The 19,855-nt window shown below is 44.4% G+C and overlaps 1 protein-coding gene across 6 annotated transcripts in view; it reads left to right on the top strand.

The window, feature by feature from the left end:
• Nucleotides 1–19,855, top strand: part of Phldb2 (pleckstrin homology like domain family B member 2) — a 235,332-nt gene that overhangs the window by 132,940 nt on the left and 82,537 nt on the right. The window contains exon 1 of one of the 6 annotated variants that reach the window (XM_028872045.2): nt 2,175–2,377. The exons of 4 other annotated variants lie outside the window; for them this stretch is intronic. The gene's annotated coding sequence lies outside the window, so the exon portion shown is untranslated. Of the gene's footprint in view, nt 1–2,174; nt 2,378–2,557; nt 2,720–19,855 lie in introns of those variants that run through there. One more of the 6 variants, XM_028872044.2, reaches the window with a different exon arrangement.

Here is a 19,855-nt window from a genome sequence, read left to right on the forward strand (position 1 = left end):
ATAGAGTCGTGGAGTTGAAAGGGTTGGGGAGCTTGGGACAGACAGGCAGTTAGATCAGAGGTCCTGAGGCAGATGCACAGTCTCCAGGAACCTAATTCAGGGATATTGGGTAGGACATGGTGTCAAGAACTGAGGGAGAGAAGCAGGAGGTAATGTTAGAGAAGGGTAGGCCACCACATGACTTTTGCTTGCACTGAATAGGGTCACACTGGAATTGTAAGCAAAGGAGTAGATTGTGGTGCCTAGTGCTTTACAATGATCACCCTGGTGTCTGTGTTGACAATGTCCTTCCTGTAAGACAGCAAAGACACTTCCCTCAGGATGATTATTTTTCTAGTTCCATTTGCCTGCAAATTTCATGATGTCATTTTTTTAATGGCTGAGTAATACTCCATTGTGTAAATGTACCACATTTTCTTTACACATTCATTGGTTGAGGGGCATCTAGGTTGTTTCCAGTTTCTGGCTATTGTAAATAAAGCTGCAGTGAACATAGCTGAGCAAGTGTCCTTGTGGAAGGATGGAGTGTTCTCTTGAGTATATGCCCAGGAGTGGTATCACTGGATTTTATGGTAGATGGATTCACAATTTTCTGAGGAACCGCCATGTTGATTTCATTAGTCAGCCCTTGGTGTTTTGAGTTAGGTCTTCACTACGTATCTCAGGCCAGTCCCAACTTGTTATGATGCCCAAGCTTATCTGGAACTCTTGATCCCCTTGCATCAGCTTCTCAAGGGCTGGGATTATTGTCTTGTGCCACCATACCTGGGAAGGAGCAATCTTTCAGTTGTGTGGTTCAAGCTCACAGGGAGACAATAGAGGCAACTTCTGCCTGGAGTAAATGAGAGGGCAGAAAGTGGAGACAGTGTTTCTTGATTCTTGAAAGGTGTTTTGTTATAATTAAGCACTAAGTGAATGGGAAAGCAAGCGGAGTCGAGTGTCTTTATTTTTATTGAGATGTGATAATGGATGGAGCTGAGGGGAAAGGACAAGTGTGTAACTTATGTGAATTTATTACTGTGGGGGTAAATCCTACCCGGGGCGGTGGGCAGAAAATACTCTAAAACACAAAACATTGGTATCAGAGAGGTTCTCTGAAGAAATCAGAAGTCAAACTTTGGGGGCTGGAGAGGTTGTTACAGCAGCTAAGACCTGTACCGCTCTTGTAGAGGATTTCAGTATGGCTGTCAAAATCCACAGGGCTCACAACCATTTCTGCACCCCACCCCTCGCCCCCTGGGTTACCTGCGTCCACGTGCGCATACATACACAAACACACACACACATATAAATAGTAAAATATATTTAATTTTAAAAGCCAGACTTTTACTTACACAGATGAAACATTTTAAATAAGCATATTGTTAAGTGAGTGTCCTCCACTCCAGGCATTTTGCACGGATGAACAGAGGCTGACTAACTGCCTCGCGGCACCGGCACCACCGATACCTCTGTTGCTATGCTCCAGCCTCGGAGACATCCTTGCTGGTAGCTGAAACAACTTGCCCCGGCTACAAAGTTACTAATTAAAGAGCTTGCCGGTCCTTGGGCTTTCCTTAAGCTGTGAGTTCCCCTAGGGTTGTCGTCTTTCCTCGTTGTAACCCCACTGGGTCAGAACTTTGCAAAGAGCTACATTTGCGCGTGTCAAGATGGACTGTGGGTGTCCCAAGTCCATTTCGAAGCGTTCCAGGGAAGCAATGGTGAAAAAAGGTCCACATTAGTATAGTTTTCGCTGGTTATGTTAGATCTATGGAAAACACAGAACCATTTTATGAGACACCATTCCAAGGAAATCAGTATCAAGGAGTTTTAAAGTGTCCCGACTCCTGCCCTGACTCCAGGCCACTCCATTGCTCTTTGGGCACAGCTGCTTTTCTGACGCATCAGGTAAACCTGCCCCGGGGAGAACAGTGTCAGGCAGAGAGGTGCGGTCACCTGGAGTTTCCCAGAGTAGAAACTTCATCATGGGGAGGAAATCACCACCCGAGGACGTGTGTTCTCCCGTCCTCATTTCCACCTTCTTTAAGTAAGTAAGTAAATAAATAAATAATAAATAAGCCAATCACAAAGGTTTCTACTACATTGCTGCGAGCCAAGCTTTGAGAAAGTGAAGCCGGGTGATGGGACAAGTAGCCAGGCCACTCTAGCCCCAGTAAAAGCAGCAACAACTTAGCTGCCTTGGAGCCGGAAAGCTCCCGGACTTCCCAGCTGGAACTCCGAGGACCCTCTGCTGTGCTTCGGAAGGGGGGTCGGGACCAGGACCGAGCTTCGCGGAGCCCACCATCGCGGCCCGAGGGGCGCTGCTGAGTGGGGCACAGAGCAAAGCCGTGCGCCTGCCTTCTGTGGCCGCGGGCACTCGGTCGCCCCGTCACCCCAGGTGAGTAGGGGGGTTACGGGGGGGGGCCTGGAGGAGCGGGCTGAGTTGCCGTTGCGCACCCTGGCGGCTGCTTGGGGACCCAGCCTCCCCCACAGCCCAGTTGGTCGCCGCCGGTCGCGCTGCGGAGGTCGGGGGCGGAGAGGAGGCGGTGGCCGCCCCCACAGGGAGGGGCGCCTGGAGTGCGCGAGCCGCGGCTGCAGGGACTGGCTGGCTGCAACGCTGTGGCGGCGGCGGCTGCGGGGACCCGGACTAGGACCCCAGGGACGGAGGGAGGGGGCGAGGGCCAGGCCAAGGGCAGCGGGACCAGTGGAGAGAGCTGCGGCTTCAAAGAAAGATGAGCTGGTGAGTGGGCGCCCTGGGCGCAGATTTTTTTTTTTTTTTTTTTTTTTTTTTTATGCTTCCCTTGCAGACTGTGGGGACAAAAGCCCGGGCAGGGGTCCGCAGAGCCCGAACCGTACAACCCTAGCGTACTCTGTCCCTCATTGTGCATGACGATGTGGGGACGAGGGCTCGTGGGGAAGGGGTGCCCAGTAAGGGTGACGGCTCCAGAGTGGTTGTGGCGAAAAGGCAGGATTTAATTAAGGGTCCCGAAGGCAACTTTCGCGGAAACTCTAGATTGCTTAGGCAGAGATCTGGATCCCGGAGAAGGAGAAGGTCCACAGCTGGATCCTGAGGATTATGGGACTCCTAGAGGACCTTTCTGAATTAGGCTTCTAGCTGTACTTTGTTTCCAGAGTGAGGCGGCAGAGTGAGCCTCCGGACCGAGATTCTCACCAGGAGCCTTTGATTGCGATCCAGCTACAGTTTCCCTAAACGTAGATAGTGTGGTAGTCTCTTTGCCCTTAGTGATGGCAGCTGCAAGTCCTGGAATCATTTCGACCCTCTGTTTTACTAGCTCCCTACACGGCAGGGAGCAGCTGAACTGTTCTTGGTGGTGTGTTCAGTAACTTTGCCCTAGCTATCAGCACTGAAGCACCAAGGACCTCACCAACTCCCGCCACCGCCAGGAAATTAAAAGGCTGACGGGCTGTCCCTTCCCGGATTGGGATTTCCTGTTTGGAAAAAAGCTTTACAAGTCCAACCTCCTTCCAGCGGTTCCTCTTTTACCTTTCTCACTTAAAAGAGGGGAAGACTCCTGCAGCCTTTTATGTGGACAGGCTAGGGCTGGAAATTCTTTAGCCCGGCCCAGCCCTCTTCCCTGGAAGTCTTCCTTTTGTGGTTCTGAAATATCTCAAGAGTTCTAGGACGCACAGCTAGTCATAGCTAGTCGCAGCTGTGAGGGGTCTAAAAGAGACATAAAATGTGGAGTCCGTTAGTATAAATATTTGCCAGCCACATTTCCCTCCATGTGTAAGTTACAGATGTAAATTTTCAACTATGATCTTCTAACTAAGCTTCCAACGTGGGCTTAATTTGGACGTTTGAGATTTTTTTTCCTCCTCTGGGCTTCAAACGCCTGAATTTAGCTGGGAGGCTCCAAATATGGTTCACAGTTCCATAGGGTTAAACTTTTGCCCTTGGAGCACTTGGATTCTTTGTTCCTGGTAGGATAGCAACAGAGTAGTTGGATGAGGGATAAATAAACCTTTAGAGTAGCCCACTATTTTAACAGAATATGCCTGGTGCAATTGGCTTCAATTGTGTAAATATTTGTTTGAATAAAGAGCTAGGATTCTCTGAAAAGTAACAGTTGTGACTTTCGAGGTTCCCTTTTCCCATCTTGACTTAGTTGTTTAAAAGGTTTTTATTTATTTATTTTTCCTGGTAAATTTATTGTGGGATTTAAACATTACATATAATTAAGAAACTGAACAATGTCTCCCAACCTTGACAAAGGCCTTTAAAGGGGAAGAGAGTTGAGTTTTTGCTTTTAGCTAATGTAGCTTTTACTCCTGAGGCAGGGAAGTTTGCAAATCCTAGCTCTCTCCCCAACGGCCAAATGAGATGTTTGGTTAAGAGCAGTCATCATGGAAGTCAATTTTCAGGCTTCAATCCGATTCCCTGCAGCTGGCAGCTGCTGTTCTTTGGGGGTAAGAATGATGGCAGAGATGTCTGCTGGTTCCTTTTGGGGCAAGCCAGAAAAGCTAGATAAGAAGGTGAGTGAAGATTTAACTCATCTCTCCAACAACTCTGGCCAAAGTTGACCACTAGCTGCATTCCCAGGAGAGGGAAGAAAAAGCCAATGTTGATTTGATCAAACTCTGCTTTTCACTACTTCTGTCAGCATTGAAGGCTCTAACTAAGCATGATGGGTTGTGGAGTATAATGAAGAAATCTCATCAGGAGTCTTGATTAGTTTTGCGTAATTTTAATTATGGTTAGGGTTGTGGTTATGGTGGTTGATCTTACAGGATGCTACATTTCAGCCACTGGCAGAGATGTAGTCCCACAGGTGACAGGGAAAGACAGGAGCCTTTAGACATTTCCCAAGAACACTTGTGCTTTATAATGTGTCGCTAAATTTCTCAGTCCTTAATGATTAGATGTGGGCATGCCAGCCATTTGAAACACAAGCATCTTCTGAGTGATGTCTTCTGTCTTACAGCCCTGTAATGTATTTTAGCAGTAGTTCTCAGGAGGAGGAGGTAGCGTCCAGTCTGAAGGGAATACTGGCATAGTGCATTTTGGTTTTCACAGCAGAGGGTAGGAAAATGCAATCAGTGCAGTGAATAGAGATCTGGGATGCCATTAAATATTCTGCAAGGTCTAGAACACACAGAGAACTATCCGGCCCAAGCCCTATTCTAGAGCATTTCCCCAGGTCAGCCAGATGTTAGCAGATTAGGGATTTAATTTAATTTGGATCCTCACAAAATTTACTTAACACTTGTTGCTCAACACAGACCATGTCCTCAAAGCCTTTACACCTGCAGTGACTCCTCCTGTCCCCAGCATTAAGAGCCTTAATACACTGTAGGGATGAAGGAACTTGCTAGGTTTTCTTGATGCTTTTGAATTGGCTTAAAGTTGAGTTGGAGCACAAGGGACCTGGGTGATCACTAAGTTCAGTTCTCATTTCATAGGTGATATGCATTTAAAAGGCTGGTAAGACCTTGAATGAGTTAGGGGAAGACACAGCTCTAGTTAGAACCTGCGATTAGAGAATTTAATAATTGATATTTAGGCAAGCCAGATTTAAAAATAAAGAAACAATAACAAACTAAAAAACAAAAACAAAACAAAAATAAAACAAAACAAAAACCCCAAAACGTGGACTTGACCCTTTGTGAGAGTTTAGCAATACCATTCCTCATGAGAAAATGTACTCCTGGATGAGGGCAGTGATGTAAGCCTTGGTGACTATGGAGCATATGCCTGGGTGTGTGTGACCTGTGACACCACTTCTGAGGCCTGCACTATCTTTTCCGTGTCAAAGTGAGCAACAGATGGTCCCACAGACATAGCAGATGCTGCCTTTGAATGCAGGTACAAAACAGAGCATCTGAGGTTTCCCTCCTTTGCCCTCTGCTCTATGTATTAGGATCAGGGCACATGAATGGATAGGGTTATCTTAGACAGAAGGGAGAGGGAGAAGCCTCCTGAGCATGGAGGGAAAAAGATGCCTGGCATCTATGGAAATGAGCTAGCTTTGGAGTAGTTGGTGAGTGGGTGGGTAGGTGGGAGAGATCCATAAACTGATGAGTGGGTATATACAGTGCATTCAATTATATCAAACTCAGATTAGAAATCTGAAGACGATTCAAGCTTGACTATTTGGGGCAAGTTGGGCAAAATAATTCCTGGAGTAAAAGGAACCTTGGAAATCTTACCAGGCTGGCATGTATCTCAATTGGTAATATGCTTGCCTAGCAGGCATGAAGCCCTAGGTTTGGTTCCCAGATAGAAGCAGGTGTGGTGGTAATTATAGTCATATCTGGTGGTAGAAGACGGAGGATCAGGAGTTCAGGGTCATACCTGAACATAGCAAGCTTAAAGGTAGCCTGGGCCAAAACAGACCCTATCACAAACAAACAAACAAAACACTTAAGGTCTTATTTGCAGCTTGGTAGGTTCCCACCTGTAATCTCAGGATTAAAGAGGCGGAGGTAGGAGGATTGCTTTGAGTTCAAGGCCAGCCTAGCTTATTGTCTTAGTTACTGTTCCATTATTGTGAAGGGACGCCATGACCACAACTACTATTATAAAAGAAAGCATTTAATTAGGGGGCTTGCCTGCAGTTTCAGGGGGTTAGTCCATCATCATGGTGGGAAACTGGTAGGCATGGCACTGGAGCAGTAGGTGAGAGCTTTACATCCTGATCTACAGGCAGAAGGCAGAGAGAGAGAGAGAGAGAGAGAGAGAGAGAGAGAGAGAGAGAGAGAGAGAGAGACCGAGCTTGGTTGGCATGGGCTTTTGAAACCTCAAAGCCCACCCTAAGCCACACACTTCCTTCACCAAGGCTCCATTTCCTAATCGTTCCTAGCAGTTCATCAACTGGGAACCAATATGTATGAGCCTATGGGGGCCATTTGCATTCACATCACTGGAGTTATATAGCAAATACTAGAACAGAGCTAGGCAGGGTGAGACTCTTTCTCAAAAGACAGAATTCACTTATCTGAAACCATTGCCCAAGACTTGCACATGAATTGGTTGTGACACAACAGAAGAAACTTTCTGACTTCTGCTTCACATCATACCTTGCACGGTATAGTTTCTACTACTATTCCATCTGTTTTCCTAGTGATAGAGAAACTGGTAGTAATACAAGGCTGTTGTTAATTTCTTGTTAGAATTTAATAGCTATGATATTACTGAGTGGCTCCATTTCTAGAATAAAATGACCTCAAGGAGTTTCTTTCATCTGTTGTTATTCTTATGCTGCTTTGCTTCTGGGAAAGGGCTCATTCTGTAGCTCAGACTGGCTTGGAACCTACTTTGAACCCCAGGCTTACCTCAGACTCCCCATGATACTGAAATCACAGGCATGAACCGCCCTGCTTATCCTCAGTGAGATTTGGGGTATCAGAAAAGTTGTACCAGTATGGCCTTCTCAGCTACAAATGGTAACACCCACTAACTAGTTTACATTCCTAGGGTTAGACATTAGACCTGTGGTTATGGATTCAAGTCCTGGGTGCTAAGTGGTCCTTCTGATCCTCATATCTGGGAGGTTTGGTTGATACAGGAAAGGTTTTGGGGTGCCTTTCCCTGGGGGACATGAGAGCTCCACATACTTTTAAGGCATGGTCCTATGTTGGCAACTTGCCAAGAGGTGCATCTCAAAGGGAAGCATATGGAAACATTTAGGAATAACTCTGAAAGGACAGACTCTCTGGAGATCTGCCCCCTGCAGGCTCTGCACTAGAGGGAGGTAGCAACCCTTTCTTCTCCCTGTCCATCCGGTCATTCTCTTTACCTCCTTCCCCAGCAGTGATATCCTGCCACGATAGGGATAGGAAACTTTAATAATTAAAACAAGAAAGTTAATGGCTGAAAATATTTCCTAGGATTTGAAGAATGTGTCTCTTGTCTTTTGAAAATAAAAAAAGCCAAAGAGGGTAGTTCACATTTTCAAATCCCTTCAGCATAAAGTTTACTAAGCAAGATTTTGTGTTTGTCTCATTCAGGAAATTAATCTTCCAGGGTTAATTGGCAAAATAGATATGTCTATGACATTTAGGGATGCTTCTTACACATCACTGAAAAACAGCTATGTGTTGTATCAACTATAAAGGCAAGATTTTTAAAGCATTCTGGCAATCAGTGGTCAGGGAAAGAAACCCAAGAGAAAAAATCATCACATGGAGGTGTGGGAATGCCAAGGCCTTCAGAAGCTTCATGGGGGAAAAAAGATAAATAACATGAGATAATGGGCCAAACTATATAGATGGCTTTAATATATGTAAGAACTATTTCTGAAATGTGCACAGTAGATTTTAGATGAAGTGTGTTTCCTTATCTGTACAAGCCAGTATTTAGTATTGCTACCATAAGCAGGGTCAGCATTTTCTAAGATCTACTGCTGTACAGGTCAGTACAAGCTGGTGTTTATCATCTTAGAATGGTTATTTGCATACTGCTAGTGACTTCTCCAGATTGGCAGTGTGATGGATGAATTAGCTTATCAAATAACGAAATGGGGGAAGTTACCTGCAGATAAAAGTGATGGAAACCAGCTCCTTTATTCTTTTGACCAACTCAGCCCCAGTGTGAGTAGCCAAGAGGTATTCAAAAGGGTCGGAAAGAGGTGTCTGGCTGCCACACTGCTTGCATCATTGCTGAAGTGGGTTTTAAAAAACAACTTAAGATTTATTAAGGAAATTTCAAGACATAGGAATGCAGACAAAATGTGCCTTGCGTACGATGCCGAATCAGCTTCTATGCTATATTGCATTAACACAATTCTGACCAGAACTCACCGTGTTGTGCCGAGATGATTTCCCATGCCCTTGGCATGCTGTAGGGAGCAGAGCCCGAGAAAGCTTTGCCCACTTAGGTAGCTGCTATCTTATCACTAAAACATGCCTGTGTTCTGTGGTCATTTCCATTTCCTGCATTATGTAACAGGCACTCCTGGGGGATTTAACCAGTAACCTTTGGGAGTACAGAACCTTGGGGCGCAAGGAATGTCTAGTTCACTCTCAGCATTTCAAACATTGGCAAACCTCTGCTTCAACAAGATGGGGACAGCTGAACGACTCAGTCCCTATATTATTCCTCTTAGTTGGTGGACACGGAAAGAGGACTGACCTCCTGGCTCGCGTGCATGTCCTTGGCAAGCTGTCCAGTGTTCTTTGTACTGGATTAGCCATTATAATAAAAATAACATCTGAAAGTAACCATTTCCTTTATTAGGTCTTCTGGGTAGAGTTATAAAAAAAAAAACAGCATTGAGGGCCTGGAGAGATGGTTCAGCAGTTAAGAACACTTGGTGACTTTCTGGACAACCAAGTACCCACATCCCAGTACCCATAGCAACTGGTTCACATCTATCTTAACTCCAGCTCCAGGGGTTCTGACACCCTCTTCTGGTTTTCTTAATCATGTGCACACCACGTGTCTTAGATAGTCTCTCTCCCCCCCCCATTCCCTTCTCTCTCTCTCTCTCTCTCTCTCTCTCTCTCTCTCTCTCTCTCTCTCTCTCTCTCTCTCACACACACACACACACACACACACACACACACACACACACACGCGCGCGTAAAAATAAAAGTAAAAGGTTTTGAAGAAAACCTCGCTGATTAAAAGTAAATTGAACTTAGTCAATTGTTTACTGATCTTTATAGAGTTAGGGTTTCCCCCTTTCTTACAGTGAGGGGTCTAAAGGCAGGTTGTAAAAGAGAAAAAATGGGTGTCTTACAACACCTGCTCAGCATAGTCAACAGTTAAAGTAATGACGAAATTACATCACCAGTGTAACTTTTTGCTGTGTAGTGTCATTGTGAGCCTCACAGTGATTTTTCTTTTCTGAAAAAAATTAACTAAGGGGGTTGAGGTTGGGGAAGGGTGAGGTGTATGGGTGTCTGCTTGTCATGGTGTGCATACAGAAGCCAGGAAATGACTCTGAAACCGTTCTCTGCTCTCTCTTTTCAACTTGGCTGCAGGGACTTTTACCCACTGAGCTCTGTCACTGGCCCACAGGGTGACATTTTGCTCAGCTGACCTTTTGCATGCTGGTGTCAAATAAGATTAAATTCCCTTGTGATGTGGGTCTGGCTGTATGTGTGATGTTCTCAGAGATGAAGTCAACTATTTGTGTATTTCACAAAATGCGTCTCTACTATTAAGAAGAACACAACCATCCTTCTAAAGCTCATCTACCTCAGTCCTTGAGTTAACAGGAAAAACATGTGGCAGTGGTAGAACATTGGTGAGCATGCTTAAAGCAAGCCTTAGATCTGATCTCTCAGCCCAGGGGTAGGGTGGCATTAAAAACATTCCAACTGTGGAAGACATCACTGACTTCCATTTGTTTCTTCTCCTAGAATCTACTATTCTCTGACCAGATCATAGTATTGGGTAAATTTTAGTCTGGGGAATGTTATTTGGGAAAATCAAATATTATTCTTAAGGGGATGTATTTCAATCATTGGGGCTGGGGGCAACGAAGGCTGGATGGGAAGGTTGCCATGGATACAACTTTCAGTTGAAGTCCATAGACATGGCAAGGTATGTCATAGGATGTCTATGTCATCCGAGGTTCATGTGCTTTCTTGAAAGTAGCTTCGATTGCAAGGGATCAGACTGGAGGGCAAGAGTACAGCCTGTGCACAGTGATGGCCTCTCTCTCCAGTTAACACCCCAGGGCTCTCCACGTCTCTAGCGTCACCTTCCCAGGGTGATCACACAATGGAGGAGGATTTGTCTGGGTTCATGGGGGACTCGGCCAAAATCACCTAAACCCAGGATGAATTGTACCCATAAGCAGGAAGACGTAACTTTTGGAGATGTTCGATTTCATCTGGATAAATGTTAGAAATCCTTCTCTTGGATGAAATCGGTTTGGGGTTTCAGTTGAAAAACCCTAAAAATACTGGTCTGTGGCTTCCTACCCAAAGAAGAGCCCCATCTTCTGAGAAGGAATAACAGGATTTCTTTGGTTTATTATGCCTATTTATTTCTCTGGGTGAGGAGTTGGGGGAGGGCATGCTAGTGTAATGTCATACATGTAGGAGGTCTCTTCCTACCCTGTGGCCTTGGAGAGCAAGTACTTAGACTTGCCAGTGAGTGCCATTATCCACTGGACCATCTTGTCAGCCCAAGGAAGAGAATTTAAAAATCTACAAAGCATATCAACCCCTTTCTTAGCATAAATAGGCTAACTTTTTTTTTTTTTTTTTTTTTTTTTTGGAGGCTGGAACTTTTTAGAATACTGAAGGTTTGGCAGTTTCTGTGGATATTTGTACATTTTAATTATCTAAAGCAATGGATTTATTGTTCTTTTTTAAAACGTATATTTTGTGTGTGTGGTGTGCTGTTTGTGATATATTGTATGTGTGGCAAACATACGTGTTTGTGTGTGTACTTGTGTGTGGAAAATAAAGATCAACATCATCTTAAATTGCTCTCTACTTTTGGATCCACTGAACCTGGCTGGAACTCATCTGTTCAACTAGGTTTTCTGCACAGTGAGCTGCAGGAACCCACTGTGTTCATCCCCTACCCCTATCAGTCGGGATGCAGAATTACACCACTGACCAGCTTTCACATGGATGCTGGGATCTGAAGAGTAAGCACTTTACCATACCAACTGAACAATCTCCCCAGCCCCTGTCTGTTTTCATTTTCATGATGTAGTCCAGGCTCCCCTATGGAGCCTAGGCTGACAACAAGCTTAAGATCCTCCTGCCTCTTATTCATCACCTCCTGCTTGTGGCAATGGTTTTTATTTGGGCACAGATGTTGCTGGAATCTAGGTATTCTATCTAGCATCATCTTGCAAGTATCTTTAATAGAATGGCCTACTTATTTATAATCTTGACAATGCATTTGCTTTCAAATTTCTCCTGGATACTTTAAAAAGAAATCATCTTTGAAAGAGTTGGATTTAGTATAATAAGCTAGTATTCATGCAAGCTGCTGAGACCCATTCTTCTTTTGTATAGAGTAAGCCATTATAATTTATTTCAGTATAGAGATTTCATTTTTATTTACTCTGGCTCCAGTATATTTATTTATATTTTATTTTATTTGCCCTTTTTATTTTTATCTTCTTGGAAAAAATATTTTATTATGGAAAATTTAAATATACACAAAACATAAAACACATATTAAAAGTGTACTATAGTGAGAGCTGGGTGTGATGGTGCACACCTTCAATCCCAGCACTCTGGAGGAAGAGGCAAGGAGATCTCTGTGAGTTTGAGGCCAGCCGGGTCTATAAAGTTGAGTTCCTGTACAGCCAGGGGTGTTGCACCGAGAAACCCTGTCTTGAAAAAACAAAAACAAAACAAAAAGTATACTATGGTGAACCTGACACCTAGAGCCCAGATTGTTCATATTTGTTAATTTGGTTTCATTTGGAGACCCCATTTTCCCCCAGAGTGTGGAATGTTACAAACCATGTTCCAGACACCTAGGTTTTCATCCACATATAATTTGCACTGTAACTCTAAGCAATCTTAATTTTTAAAAAAAAAAATATTGTAGCTTTGAAAATAGCAATGCATCTGATTCTCAGTCAGCATTCAAATTCTGGTTGTCTCAGACATTTTTCAAGCAGATGCTGTGCTGCACGTAGGATGCAAACTATACACATCCATTGTGTTTCATTGGTATGTCTCTTGAGTCCTTAAACCTAGAATAGCTCCTTTTCATGACTGGATTTTTTCCTCCATTATGACTGAACACATGATTTTTGTTTTGGACCTCCCCCCCACCATTACTTCCAGTGTTCTAGAATTAAGTGAATGCATTTTTGTGGTGAGATTTTGTTGCTATTGTTTTTGAGATATCTCACTCTGTAGACCCCGATGGCCTTCCTTGCTGGGATTACAGGTGTGTGCTGTCATAAGTGGTCTTTAGTGTTTTTAATAGAGCATTCTTTTGGGCCAGATTGTTTAGCAGGGAAAGGTGTTTACCTTTACCAAGTTGTCCTCTGACTTCCCCATGCAGTAGCAGCTTGTGGAATGTGCACCACCCCAGCACATCCTGCTTGGACGCATACAAACAGCAACAACCAAAAGAACATTCCTTTGTTCCTTGTGATTTCTATAATGAAGGACAGCATACTTCTAATTTGAATAGTCTTGAACTTGAATTTATTATACAGTTCCCATTGAATGCAGATTGTCTTTCCACATATTGCTAAAACTTCTTTAAGAACTGTTTAAACACACATGGGAGTCTAATTAATGAAACGTCCGTCTTGATAATTTAGGTAAAACTTGGCATTTTGCCAGTGGGAGGGAACTTCAGTGACCCTCCCCCCCTCTTTCTGAGGCTGAATCTGCTTTCTGCCCTCCTCCCCCACTACAAAGACTTATCACAGGGAACAGCAGCCAAATTCCACAGATAGTCTAAAGAATGTTGTGAAGTTCCTGCAGACAAGCATTTTATTGAAGGGACTAGCACAAAAACTCTTTAAAAAAAAATCTCATAATTGGCGTTGCAGCCCTTTGACTTGGCCTTCTAAGCTCTCAAGCGTTCCCAGGAATTGATAAACTACAACAATCCAGACTAGCTTCTGATCCGGGAAAGTGCCTTACTTGAAGTACGGACATTTGCTCTTGACTGTGATGCTGGTAGACACTTAGGGCACCATCTGCTGTGTTTATGACAGCGTTTAGTACAACTAGGCACCCAGAGGGAGCTGGAAGGAGTGGTAGCCTGAGGCTAGGCTCCTTTCTGGAGACTAGAAGGAACTGAACTTTCCTTTTCCCTTGGGGCCTGGTTTCTTCTATCTCTAATCAGTCTTATCATCATCTCCCATATCTCTCCATGCCTTTCTCTTCCTTGTAGAGTCAGGTGGGATCTTTTTCTCTTTCCTTAGTGATCATTCTTCTTTTAGATGGCTTTAGAAAATGATAAAGTTAAGGCAAAAGAAAGAAACTCCATAGTCAATGTTCTGAGATGTCACCTGAGCATTCTGACCCCTGGTGGCCCCAACTCTTCTAAACATTGGCTATGCCTAAGGATGCTTCAAGTCTGGCTTCAGAAGCATCATCTCTGCATGTTACAACAAAGGCTTTGTGTATTTTAAGCTGCTGTGGATATGTGGACAATGAGTTCTTGTGTGTATGTGTATACACGCTAAGGTTTGCAGCTGTCTGTTGTAATAGGTACAGTCTTCTAGAGTAAAAAAAGATCTTTGTTCACTCATTAAAAATACACACACACACACACACACACACACACACACACACACACACACTTGGAACTGCTTTTCTTGGATCTTTGTGAGACAAAGAAGCCTCTTCTTTGGAGATCATCAGCTTACCTATGTGAGTCTAGTGATTAACAGTTATTTTGCCCAAACAGTTAGACCCTTGAGCAAAGAATGGGATACAAAGGGGAAGGGTTGGAATCCATTTGTTGAAGAAAACAGAACAATAAGAGTACTAGGCAGGACAGAGGTGACACATGCCTCTAATCCCAGCACTCAGGAGGCAGAGGCAGGCAAATCTCTGAGTTTGAGGCCAGCCTAGTTTACAGAGTGAGTTCCAGGACAGCCAGGGTGTTGTTCAACTCTTAGATGGTCTTTTAATAAAAATCTAGAGCCAGATACTAGGGTGAAAGCTGAAAGATCAGAGAAGCAGAATAAGCCACAGCCAAACTCACCTCTTCAACTCCTCAGACAGTCCTGTTTCCACGAATTCTCAGACTGAAAGCCTCTGAGTCCTCATCTGAAAGGGCCTCAGCTGAACTGCTTTAGTTCCTGTTTCCTCACCCCTTATATACCATTCTCCACCCTGCCATCAATTCCTGGGATTAAAGGGATGTGTGCTTCCTAGTACTGGGATTAAAGGTTTGTGCCACCACTACCTGGCTCTGTTCCCACTGTGGCCTTGAACTCATAGAGATCCAGATGGGTCTCTGCCTCCTGAGTGATAGGATTAAGGGTGTGTGCCACCACTGTCTGGGCTCTATGTCTAATCTAGTGACTGGCTCTGTCCTCTGATCCTCAGGCAGGTTTATTAGGGTAGACAATGTATCACTACATCAGGGCTACACAGAGAAACACTGTCTCCAAAACCAGAGAGAGAGAGAGAGAGAGAGAGAGATTGATTGATTGTCTACTAACACATTTTTTTTTTTTTTATCCTTTGTCCTGGGATATAAAATCATGATCATGGAGGAGGGGTTTGAAGGAATAGGCATTAGAAAGCCAGAATGAGTGAGCCAGATATTGGTTGTAGTATTAAGGCAACTCCACGTAGTTAAAAAGGAGGTTTATTTTGTGGGGTAACTTACAAGCAAAGGGATAGGTTACAGGGTCCGGGAAGGGTGTAGCACAGTCCAGCAGTGTTCTCTGGAAAACTCTGCTTGCTTTACCTCCAGCGTCCAGGATCCAGGAACCAAGAGAGCCAGCACATCCGGATCTTGGGTCTTAAGGGCTCCTGTCTCGGCCCCAGTTACCGAAGCCTCAATGGGGGGTAGTACTTTCAGGTCAAAGCCAGAACAGCTACCCACTCCAGAGGAGGAGTTTGAAGGAATAGGGATTAGAAAGCCAGCATGAGTGAGAAGCAAAGCCAGGTCCTGTGGAGACTGAGACAACAATGGGAAGGTCCAGGCTCCCCCTGTGGTAGAAGACAGCAGCAGCTACCAGGAGAGAGGGCCTGGCGTGTTTGCTAGAAAGCTGGGGAGTAGGGGTGGGAGGGGGAGGGCGTTTACAGATGGCTGGGGGGACATGCGGAGAGGTGAGGCTTGTTTTCAGAGATGGAGAAGTCTGAGAAGGGTTCAGGGTCAAGATTAATTGTTTGTAAAGTAGGAATGCTTGTTTGCAGTAGGGGAACTGAGAAGACCAGAGGCTTAATGGAGAACAAGGGATGTTAGGCAGGTTCTGCATTCTGAAAGGGGACTAGGGGAGGGAGGCAGTGTTTGTCCCTGAGGCTTCTAATTAGTCCACCCATCCTCACGTTTGAGGTCATCAGGAGAAAGACAGGGAGGCCTCTCTCTCTCTCTCTCTCTCTCTCTCTCTCTCTCTCTCTCTCTCTCTCTCTCTCTCTCTCGCTCCCCCTTATAAAGCATAGGTCCTGTGTTTAAAATAGATTTCCCAGCTTTTCCCTTCAGTCCTCTCAAAGTATCCCCCCAGGCCCTATCAACTGCCATTGGTTGCCACAGAAATACCCCACGGAACTCCTGTGAGGAATGACATGGCTTCTGAGGGACTTCTTAACTGGCCCTGAATTCAATTACATGTCATCAATACACGCTTTAATCCCAACAGTGCCATATCGTAAACATCGGCGCTGACAGTTAATCCTGCCTGTGGACCTACCAGCGTGCTGGAGAGCCCCAAATACCAGGCACCAACCACCGCCTACCACAAAATACAAAGGAGCAGCCCCTGCCCCACCCCCAGCTCCAGAGCTCTAGCAGGACACAGTGTGGACTCAAGCCATCATATTAGGGACATTTTAGTCTACACCTTGCAGACTTTTACCGTTGGCTTTCCTAAAGTTGCTTCTGTTCACCAATAGCACGGCACGGTTTCCGCTTCTCTATAGTTACCTTTGCGGCATTTCTGGGGCTAATTCCTGTTGTACTGGGTGATCCTCAGAAGTGTTTATACACAGCCATGTAAAAAGACGTGCCGCTACTGTGTATCGTAGGAGTCCTCCAAAGTCACTTACTTGGGTGGAACCAGCTGGATGGGTGGTTGCACCTGTCAGCCAGACGTGAAGTCCTCTTCTGTAGCGCAGTGCAGTAAGCACTTTGTTTTAAAAAGTGTGGCTTTCCAGGTGTGCCTTCTTTCGCTGAAAAGGACAATCCACACAGCCCTGGTGATGGCCATGTTGTAACTTCACTATTGGACAGCTACGGTTTGAGTGAGATGAGCTTCTTTGTCATCCGGTGTGAACGGAACCAGAGAACTCGCTTAAAAACAGTTTAAACCATACCGCAGAGAAGCGACTCTCTGAAGAAATGTTTAACAACCTTCCTTCAGAACGCTTGCTGAAGCAATTTTTTTTCCTTCAGGGGAAAAAGTGCTGTGGTTTTTCTGTAACATCTTTCAAAAGACTGCGTCCTGACTTTCTAGCGTTTTTTCTGATTGACAATAAGATGAATGTGTGTTTTAGGTGGAAAAATAACAAGGGAACTGGAAGGATTAAATTTATGGCTCGGAAAGTAAATGCAAACGTTCCAACACACATTAGCTTCTTTCCTGTTTAGACTTCCCCGAGTTGTCCTTGCTCTCAGATGGGCACCAGATGCATTCTTTCCTGCTCACAGACCTTCTGTGGCTATGTATAGAGGGGTGCGTGGAACCATCACATCCCTTGGGCCTGTTTTGCTTTCCCAGTAACACAAGGCAGGGATCTCACAGTTTCACCGAGACCTGGTCTTTGTTCACATAAAATGTTCAGGAAACTCCAAATAAACACAGCAGCACTGAACATAAAGACGGCTGTAAACCCAGGATTTTCTTCAGCTCTTTTCGTACGTGTTTGCTGCCTCTCTGCTTTCTCTTGCTTGTACTGCTTTGGCGAGGTCCGCTTGCAGCCTCTTTGTCTTTTTCTCCCACTGGCCCAGCTCTGCCTCTTCTTTCCTTAAACCCAACTGCAGTCTCGGATGCATTGTGCCTGCAGTCATATCCTCAATGGCTTGAGGAATTACTCAACACATTCCCACTTGGGTCTCTATCCCTGCCTCTAAGGCCCTTGCCCATACCCTACCCCCACCCCCCATTTCAAGTGCATTACTGATTACCGGCCTGCAGTGCCTACATATTTCCTATTTCTAGGCCTCTGTTCATGGGATCACACCTCACATGAAGAGTGGCCTGGAAGCAGGAAAGGAGAGTGGTGTCTACAGCTATTGCTCCTCATGGAGTTAGACATACATACCACCTGTTGGGCTGATTTCCTTTAGGGTTGAGTTGGTATTCAGGTCCAAGAGATACTAAGTTCAGGTAAATACACATATGTATTCAGCTAGGCAGACCAATTCCATTTCAAGGAAAATGAATGAATTCCATATCAGTATCTGATGATACATCTTTGAAATTAATGTATTTGTTATTTTTCGTCCCCGAGACAGAATACCGGACAGGAATCCACTGAGGGAACGGTGGGTGTGTTTTGGCCTGCTGTTTGAGGGGATACAATCCATCACAGCAAGGAAAGCATGGCATAGGACTGAGAAACTGCTGGTCCCATTTATCTGTGGCTGGGAAGCAGTGAACCAGCAGTGGGGCACCCCCAAATCTTTTCCACAGTGATATACTTCCTCTACCTCCTAAAGTCTCTACAACCATCCCAAACGGAGCCACTTCTGGTGAATGCGTGTTCAAACACACCAGAATCTGATCAAGTTAAAGACAAGATGGTGTCGGGCGGTGCACACCTTTCATCTCAGCAGGAGGCAGAGGCAGGTGGATCTCCGTGAGTTCAGGCCAGCCTGGTCTGCAAAGCGAGTTCCAGGACAGCCAAGGCTGTTGCACAGAGAAACCCTGTCTTGAAAAACAAAAACAAAACAAACAAACAAAAAAAAAAACCAAGACAAACATAACAAAACCAAGATAGTACTGCATTCTAATATTTTTATGCCAGATTATTGTCAAGAAGTCAAAATACATACAGTGTAAGTTGATATGGAATCACTAGTAATATTACCCCTCCAGATAAAATCAGTGGTAACTTTTGGTGTGGGTTTTTTCAGTCTATTGCTCCTGCTATGGGAAGAGGGTAAGCACTGGGGGCAAAAGATGCTGCTTTTATGGGGAATAACTGTGCAACAGCAAGAAGTATAAGATTTGGAATATGCATGAAGAACAATGCTGATTGGCTTTGTTGACAGCTGCAATGGAGAAGGAGAAGAGACAGAGACCATGATGACTCTCCAAATTTTCACCTGAGTACTGTAAGAAAACTATCAGCTGTGCACATTATATGCACAGGAGGTACCTGTGTTTATAATCAGGGTTTATGGATGTATTTATGAAAACTAACTACACTCATTGAATATCTTAATGCATATTATGTGACTATACTTTATAGTATAAAATATACCTTAAATGTAGTGTTAAATGATTGTACATCTTTCCAAACATCCCTGGACATTTAGGTTGTTTTTTTCCTATATAATAAATAACACTGAAAGTCTTCAGGATCCATTTCTTTTCTTACTTTCTTAGTCCTGAAATATTTAAGTTGGGAGAACTGGCCAACACATACTGAAATTTCAAATTGGCAAACTGAAAAAGACCAAGGCTCGGGGTTGTCTTACTTTCACTCCTTCGGAGGAGCGAAACTAGCAGTCTCTCAAGCCAGACTGGTATTGCCACCAAGGTTGGAATTGGAAGTAACTGACATGGGCATTTGGGAAAAACCAACACTGGCCACAGACAATGAAGGACTTGGTAAGAGCCAGACAGCAGGGCCACTGGGAACCAAATTTTAGGTATAACTTCAGTGCTCTATTTTTTTTTTTTTTTTTTTTTGCTACACTTTGTACTCAGTACAAGCAAGAGAAAGCAGAGAGGTAGCAAATACATATGAAAAGAGCTGAAGAAAATACACCATTTTAGAGCTGGAGAGGTGGCTCAGTGATTAAGAGCACTGGCTGCTCTTCCAGCGGTCCTGAGTTCAATTCCCAGCCACCACATGGTGGCTCACAACCATTTGTAGTGAGATCTGGTGCCCTCTTCTGGTATGCAATACATGTATGCAAAACACTGTATACATAATAAATAAATAAATCTTAAAACAAAGTGCATTTTAACCTTTATCCACATAGAGCTTTGGAGGATAGTGAATCCAATGTAGAATTTCTTGAGGGAAAGACTTTAGCTCTGTATAGGCCACAGCCTGTGAGTACGAAGCAGTTCCATGCTGAGTTGTTTGAGTTTGCCCAGGGAATCTGAGGCTAAGC

This window comes from Peromyscus leucopus, chromosome 12 (assembly GCF_004664715.2).
Source record: "Peromyscus leucopus breed LL Stock chromosome 12, UCI_PerLeu_2.1, whole genome shotgun sequence".
NCBI classification, from domain to species: domain Eukaryota; kingdom Metazoa; phylum Chordata; class Mammalia; order Rodentia; family Cricetidae; genus Peromyscus; species Peromyscus leucopus.